Raw genomic sequence first — 7379 nt, forward strand, 5'->3', positions numbered from 1 at the left:
ACTACATTTTGCACTATGACTGTAGTGCACTGTGAGTGTAGCTGGACTGTCATCGCGAAATGTCAAACAAAACTCCGCAACACCTGCAAACTGAAAACGTCTTTTATATCCGTCCCTTTTGTGTGTGCGCGTGTGTGTGTGTGCGCTCGTGGGTGTGTATATTTGAGTGTGTAATTGTGTGTGTGTGTGGGGGGGGGGGGGGGGGGGGTCAGAGAGGTGTAATCCCTTTAGGAAAACTTTGTTAGCATTGATGAAATCTGTGGTAACAAAGAGACGATCACCGGATGGTGTTGGAGGAAGTGGACATCAGGAGCTTGTTTATGGAGCAGTTATTTAAAGAGCATGGCTACAACTCACGCCAAAAACAGTGGCTAAGGCATTTGTATGACAGTGTCCCTGTTCTTAATCACACACTCTCTCTCTCTCTCTCTCTCTCTCTCTCTCTCTCTCTCTCCCTCTCTCTCGATTCATCATGCTCTATCAAGCACTGAGACTTCCATTACTGTCTTGGTGTTCATGTACAGATGTGACTGCAGTAGAGCAGAGACTGTGTGAGACCGATGCACACACTGCACCTGAGCTGCAGCAGGAAGGCAAAACCAGCATGACAATAAACACCACATGAGCAAACAACCCCACTCTCCACACCCAACCTGAACCCTCACGCTCGCTCCTGCTACAACAGGACCGACGCTGTCAGTCTTAACACTCACATACTACAACCATTAACTGTGTTACCACAGCTCCAGCTTACAGTGGCTTTACAACTCTTAATCTACCTCTTCTGTTTAACAAACTCCACTCTTACTATAACAGATATCATTAATCACAATTAACTTCGTGTGATGTTACTATTAACACCATGATGCATATAGAGTTATTATGGCTATTATACTATTACTGTTATTACAACCTCTACTTTGGTCTCGTTTATGATCCTATGACCAAGTGTTGCTGGGGCAACAGAACACTGCGGGGGTGGTACAGGCAGAGCAGAGACTAAATTCTCTGGTCATTAGTAAATCCCAGTTAATATAGCCTATCAGAGACCAGTGAGCTGCACCAACCCACAGTCACCAACCAATAAAATTCTGGCACTACCAGCGAAGCCTTTACCACTGTGTAGAAAAGATACTGGAACAAAAGCAAACTGACCCAGGAACAGCACCAAGGCTAGCTTCTCACCGTTCTGTAAAATTTCTGTGTAGTATCAATAATGATGAACGCTACTCACTATATCTTTAAATAAGTGCCCTAATAAATGTTTGATAAGAAATGTAGCAATTCTCTCTTTTTTTAATTCTCTTTTTGTTTTAAAATGTTTTTAACGCTATTACAAAGCTGTCACGGACCAGCACTTGCAGCGAGTGTCTTTTTCAGCCCCACCTCACTGTTTACTCAAAGAGAGACCAGGTTGTCATGCCCAAGACCTCTGAAGAAGCCGGTAAATCACCATGTCCTTAGGTTAAGGGTTTTAGACTGAACAGCGACAGCGCCAAAAGATCTTCCTGCTATAAAGTCATCTAAAGCATTCCCCGCACGGATATCGAGAGCATGGTTAAAATCTTTCATAATTTAAAAGCGCATTGCTCCATAAACGATGGTTCAATGCCTCTTTTACTTTTAACAGCAAAATCAAAGCCATATGCAGGTGCGAAGTGTGTAACAAACATCATCCAGCTAAAAATGATATTGATGATACGACACTTCGAAAAGATTTGGCCAAGTTCTGCCGTGATGCTATTTCCAACTTCCCCTACAACTGACATCCCGTAGGCTTACGAGCATTTCCGCAGATATCAGATAAGAGGACATAGGAATGTACTAGGCTTCTATATAACACTACATCCTTCATATTTTCGGCAAAAATACAATTAAAAAAAAAAAAAAAACGCCAAGTTTGGTACTGGCAAGGCCTTTAGGGGCGTTCCCATTACCCGTAGCACACATGCGGCTCAGATTCTCCATACTTTACTCATTCACCAGAAGGAATTGATAGTCTTACACATAGATTCTGGCACTAGTCTACTCCATTTTTAAAAGACCAGTATCATGCGAAGCTTCACTGTCAAGCTTTGATATGAAGACTTCACCAATCAAGTGGTGTGAATCAATCCCAATGCTACTGTGAATTTTTGCCATGTGTGGCCTACCGTGAACGCAGAAGAGACCAAACAGCAATGTCCATGACTGTGAATTTAAAAAGGCATACTGACACGCCCTGAACCTAAAATAGGTCTACCTTAAGTATTGAACAAAAGTCTAAAATGAGACCGTCTAATAGCCTTTATGTAATGTAAATGTGTAGGCTACTGGTATGGTTACGTGCACTGTATATTAACCTGTCAAAATTTATCGTACCTTTCAAGTTAAAATGTAAAATTTGTGCTTCCAGACACCATCTGCATCCAAGTTGTTATTTAATTCCAACATAAATTCGCACAGAGTACCCATACAGAGTGCTGTTTAGACAAAGGTCTTTGGTACTATTTGAGTGTCTCTTTAAAAACAGTAATTCAATATTACTGCTTATTTTCCCTTTGGCAATGGGACCAATGAAAATATTCTCAGTTATTTAATCTATTCGACACACTTAAAAGTGATTGTGCTGCAGCTTGATTCCGCTTCAGTTCGGATGTATTCACACGCGAGACGTCAGGGAACGCTAAGTGACGCAGCGGTCCCTTGCTTTCTCGCACACAAGCTGTGTTTGACCGCTCTTAGAAAAACCGCCTCTGCCAGTTTATGAGAAGAGGACAGATTAGTTCGAGAGAGATTATAGGGTTTGGAGATTTTCTTAGAAAAACAACAACAACAACAAAAAAAGTTAAAACAAGTGCAACACTTACATGATAAGTAAACAGTGTGGATTTGGGATAAAAAACTTTAAATCCAGCACTAACAAACTGAATATGATGTCGTTTCCTACTGAGGGAAAATTATTGTTCGGACATTCTTAAATGAGCGAATGGCTTTTTTTCAGACATCAGACTCCACTGATTCCTGAGACATACAAAATGTTTTTGACACAATACTCTGATCTGTTTTTCTGCTACTACAACATCGTGCTTCACTTCAAAATCTCCCTAACATGAAGGTTGTACTGTATAGTGTGTACATAAGCCCAGTCTCTGTAATATCTGCAAAACAAGATATATTAATAAACAACATGTTCTCAAATAAAATGAGAGACACTGTATATTCTGCCGCACACGCACTGCCTTTGCATTGTTCATTACATTGTTTACAACCCACCAGAGCAACTCCGTTAGCAGCTACACCCAGAACACACAGAGAGTGGTTGCATGCCCTAATATGATTAAATGCCCTGTGGTCGAGGGTTCGGCCATCCCTTCCTCCTTCTCACTCTCTCTCTCTCTCTTAGAAAAAAAGGCAAAGCAATAACAAATTAAATGGCATGACTTATGTACCAGTCATTACCCTTCCCTCTTTCTCCTCCATCTTTCTCTTTGTCTGTCTATCTTTTCCATCTCTTCATATATGCCTTGTTCTCTCAGGCAGGGAGGAGGAGTTGAGGGGTTGAGGGGGGTAAGGGAGACCCCTGGGAGGGGGGTCCAGGTGCAGAGTGGAGGTTGGCTCGATTACTCTGACACGCAGAGGCTGTGTCTTCCCCCTGGATCCAAAACCAACACAATACTTCAGAGCAGGCAATAGACTGGCCAGTCCTTGCCTACTGCAGCCAGAACCCATCTCCTTACACACAGATGAAGACTTCGATAATATCAGCAATTATGCAACTATTCCCCGGGCTGATTTTCTTTCCCCTATGTGAACCGTTTATGAATGTTTTCCTACTTTGCTTTTTTTTTCTTCCCTTAAAAGAAAAGAATGTTTTCTTGGCACAATTTCAGCATGAAATGTTATACGGAATTTGCCCTTTAAAAACCAATGCCCATGCTAAAAAGGTGCTAAGCATTTTTTTTCTATCTTAGAAATAACCCAGTCACTACATGTCAATACAATGATATATCCTTTGTATGAATGTGTTCAAATATCAACACATGAAACGATCGAAAGACATTTGTGCTCTGAGCAACAGTACAATAATTCTAAACCATATTTTAAAAGCAAAAGCTTAATCTTACTAGAGACTGTTTTTAATCAGTCCCATCCCGTGCTCTGTTGCACAAGGCAGTGTCTCCTAACATGGATAGCAAAACTTGCATGTGTGTGTGTGTGTGTGTGTGCATGAGATTTACTGGCAAATCTGTAGCATGTTCTGCCACTGATGGGCATATGTCATGAGGAGAGTCATGGGACGATTTATATGTGTTCTACCTGCTGTTTTCATTGCCAGCAAACAATATCAGAGAGAGAGCAAGAGAGAGAGAGAGAGAGAGAGATACGCAGCAGTCTAAAATCTTTATTAAAGCCCCTTTCATGTTGTTCATCATCTCATAGCACAATATCACCTATGCTAAGACTTTTTTTTCATATTAAAACTGAAATATTAAATGCAAAGGGACATCCTTAGTGTGTGATATACTGACTGTAAGATAAATTCATTCATGTATTTTCATTCAGTGTAATCTTGACCTGGGAGACCTAGTGTCAAAGTAAGCTCAACTCTGAAATAGCAGCTGGTGAATCATACTGACTCTCTGTATCTCTCTCTCTCTCTCTCTCTCTCTCTCTGATCTTTGTCGTTTCCCATGCAGTGGAGTAATTTCCAACTTCCACCCATGTGATTCACCTAACAGAATGGAGAGAAGCGGGGAAAAAAAACCACCTTGTACAAATACAAGTTCACCATGTTAATCCACATCCACCCCACATAAGCCTGAGATCCAGGACTGAAGTCCCCCTCCTTCAGTGCTCACTCACAGAGCTGAGACCACATACTGTTCCCTTGAAAGTCAAGCACAGTCATCCAAGCACAGCCCACACCAGCACTGCTGTGGAGGACTGACACACTGAACCAGCCACAATGTTAACACACTGATTTCCTGCATTTAGTCCCACTTTCCAGACTGCTTTGGAGGCTTGAAGGTGGGTCCTGCCTTACTGTGAGCCTAACAGACAGGAATGGTTCATCAAAATTATGCAAAATCACACGTCACATGTATGACCATGGATGCGATGCATTAACACCAGTGGATAGTGAAGTTATTACATAGGATAATTCAGCATCACCTCTTCAGCATTCTGTCGCATGCGCTGTACAGCTGATATCATTTTCAATGAGTCAAGTGCTTGATACCACACATTTCAACATGTTCAAGTTCAGTACAACTTGGGTCACAGTAAAGATGGGGAAATGCAAGAGCGGGAAAGAGAGAGGGAGAGGTCTTCTTGTCATGCACTAAGTGAGTTAGTCTGGGGGCTGTGTAATCAGTCTGTGGTAGGAGTGACTGTACTCAGATCAATTTTTTGAGAAAGACAGGAATATAATAATCTCACTGTTAAATCTGGCAGGAACATAAAATAAACAGTGTTGATGATGTTGTAGTGTGTCAGTATTTTATTGCAACATGTGTTGATTCACAAGATTCCTTATTATAATATTCAGCCACAAATTAAGTTTTTTTAAAAGAAGACATAAGATGAAGACCTTGAATACCATTTTGTTTAAAAAGAAATTAGAGTTACAGTAAAAGTTTTAAAAGTCATAGTATTGACTCATTAAAACTACAGCTCTCTCAGTAATGTGAGTTATACCACCGGCTGCTCTCTGTCTCTGTGTCTTTCTCTCTCTCTGTATCTGTCTCTGTCTCTCTCTCTCTCTCTCTCTCTGACTCTATCTCTCCCTCACACACACACATACACTGACAACGGTTAGAAAGCAAAGCAGTCTAGGCAGACCGCTCTGTTTGGCATTTTTCCCCCACTCGGCTGTTCTTTTGCTTCCTGGACAGATGTACGGCCATGAAAGGAAACCTCGTCCTGTACGAGAGAAAGCCACGACTAGAGTCATATACACATGCACACAATTCCGCGTGACAATTCGTGAAACACCTATTACCGCTGCATATCGCTTTCACAGAAATCTCCACTCACGCGGATTTCACCCAAAAGTTTTCTATTCTAACAACCACAGGATGGTTCCGAAACAAAACGATCACTGAATAAATCAAATATTGAAAAAATGCCCTTTTAGAAAACATACACGCCGTTTAAAGATGCACCCAGAGCCGATGTTCAGTCTATTGCACTAAAATTTATGAATGGCATACAAATGGTTTAAATGCCTTGTTGCACGTCTGACACAATCCTTGCGTCCCGTAAGCGCAAACCAATGCTATCTCCCAGAAGTGACCGCAGCAGATATACCACACATATATTGCTAGATTGTGTCCTGATTTATTCCACGACCAAGACCTGCACAATGTGAGATCGCCGCTGAGAGCTGGACCGCCGGATCTGTTGGTGTCGAGATGAAAACCCTGTACCAGATTTCCGACAATCTGGCGCACCCGGGGAAATGCGCGTTTAAAAAATACCCGTGACTAAATCACACCGAAAGCTCTTTAAATGTTTCTTCAAGTGCTTACCCCATTGTTGGAACACAATCTCATCCAAGTGAGAACAAAACCATCCCGGTCAAAAGGTGCGAGAGTCAACACGGAAACAAAAATAGAACTTACTTACCGATTTAAGCCGAGCGACCAGAAATAATAATAGGATCAAGTCCTCTGTGTTCGTTCCCGTCTTGTTTTGAAATATCTTCCCTTCTCTCGTCACAAGAATTAAGAATGAGCGAGACGTCAGAGGGTGAGTAACTGAATCAACTAGGCGAGAGCACAGTAAGTTGAAGTGTCGAATTACATTGGCTATTCTATTACCACAGGGTCATGCATTGTGGTTGGGAGTAAAATGTGTCCTGGATTTTAGTGGGACGAGCCAGTCAGGCAGGGGAAATGGAGTGGAATACAGCCGGTGTTCACGAACCGACAGCGACAAATGTTGATATGATGTATGGAAAAACAAAAATGCTGAGACTCAGTGTCCAGTGGGTGTCCCATATATTCACGCATATATATACCAGCTTCACCATATAATACACCATATAACCGCGTTCTTTATCCGACTTGTACCAAATGCACTTTAGTACTTAGGAAGCTTAGATAGATCTGTCTGATGTTTAGTTATATTGGAGTTCACCGTGGAATCAGAGAGCGATTTAACAAATACACCTACGAGCGTACACAACACACTTATTTCATAAATACCAACAATACTATATCCGTTAAGCGTGAAACTTTCCCAGCTTTCTGTTAGTTCCCTCATATAGGCCTAATTATCATATAGATGACTATCGTGTGGTCATATATATGCTATGACGGTCGTTATTATCATGTTCGCTGAGTGGCCCTCTCCCCGACCAAGGGAAACGACGCTCTCCATGTTTTGCAGTAAGC

General features: G+C 41.7%; 1 protein-coding gene across 3 annotated transcripts in view; it reads right to left on the reverse strand.

Annotated features, from left to right (window-relative positions):
* The window catches only part of LOC115811928 (zinc finger MIZ domain-containing protein 1), a 106465-nt gene extending 99745 nt beyond the window's left edge, over nt 1–6720 (reverse strand). For all 3 annotated transcript variants that reach the window (XM_030774349.1, XM_030774348.1, XM_030774347.1), the window contains exon 1: nt 6610–6720. The gene's annotated coding sequence lies outside the window, so the exon portion shown is untranslated. The remainder of the gene's footprint in view (nt 1–6609) is intronic.
* Between the last annotated feature and the right edge of the window lie 659 nt (nt 6721–7379).

This window comes from Chanos chanos, chromosome 5 (genome assembly GCF_902362185.1).
Source record: "Chanos chanos chromosome 5, fChaCha1.1, whole genome shotgun sequence".
NCBI lineage: Eukaryota > Metazoa > Chordata > Actinopteri > Gonorynchiformes > Chanidae > Chanos > Chanos chanos.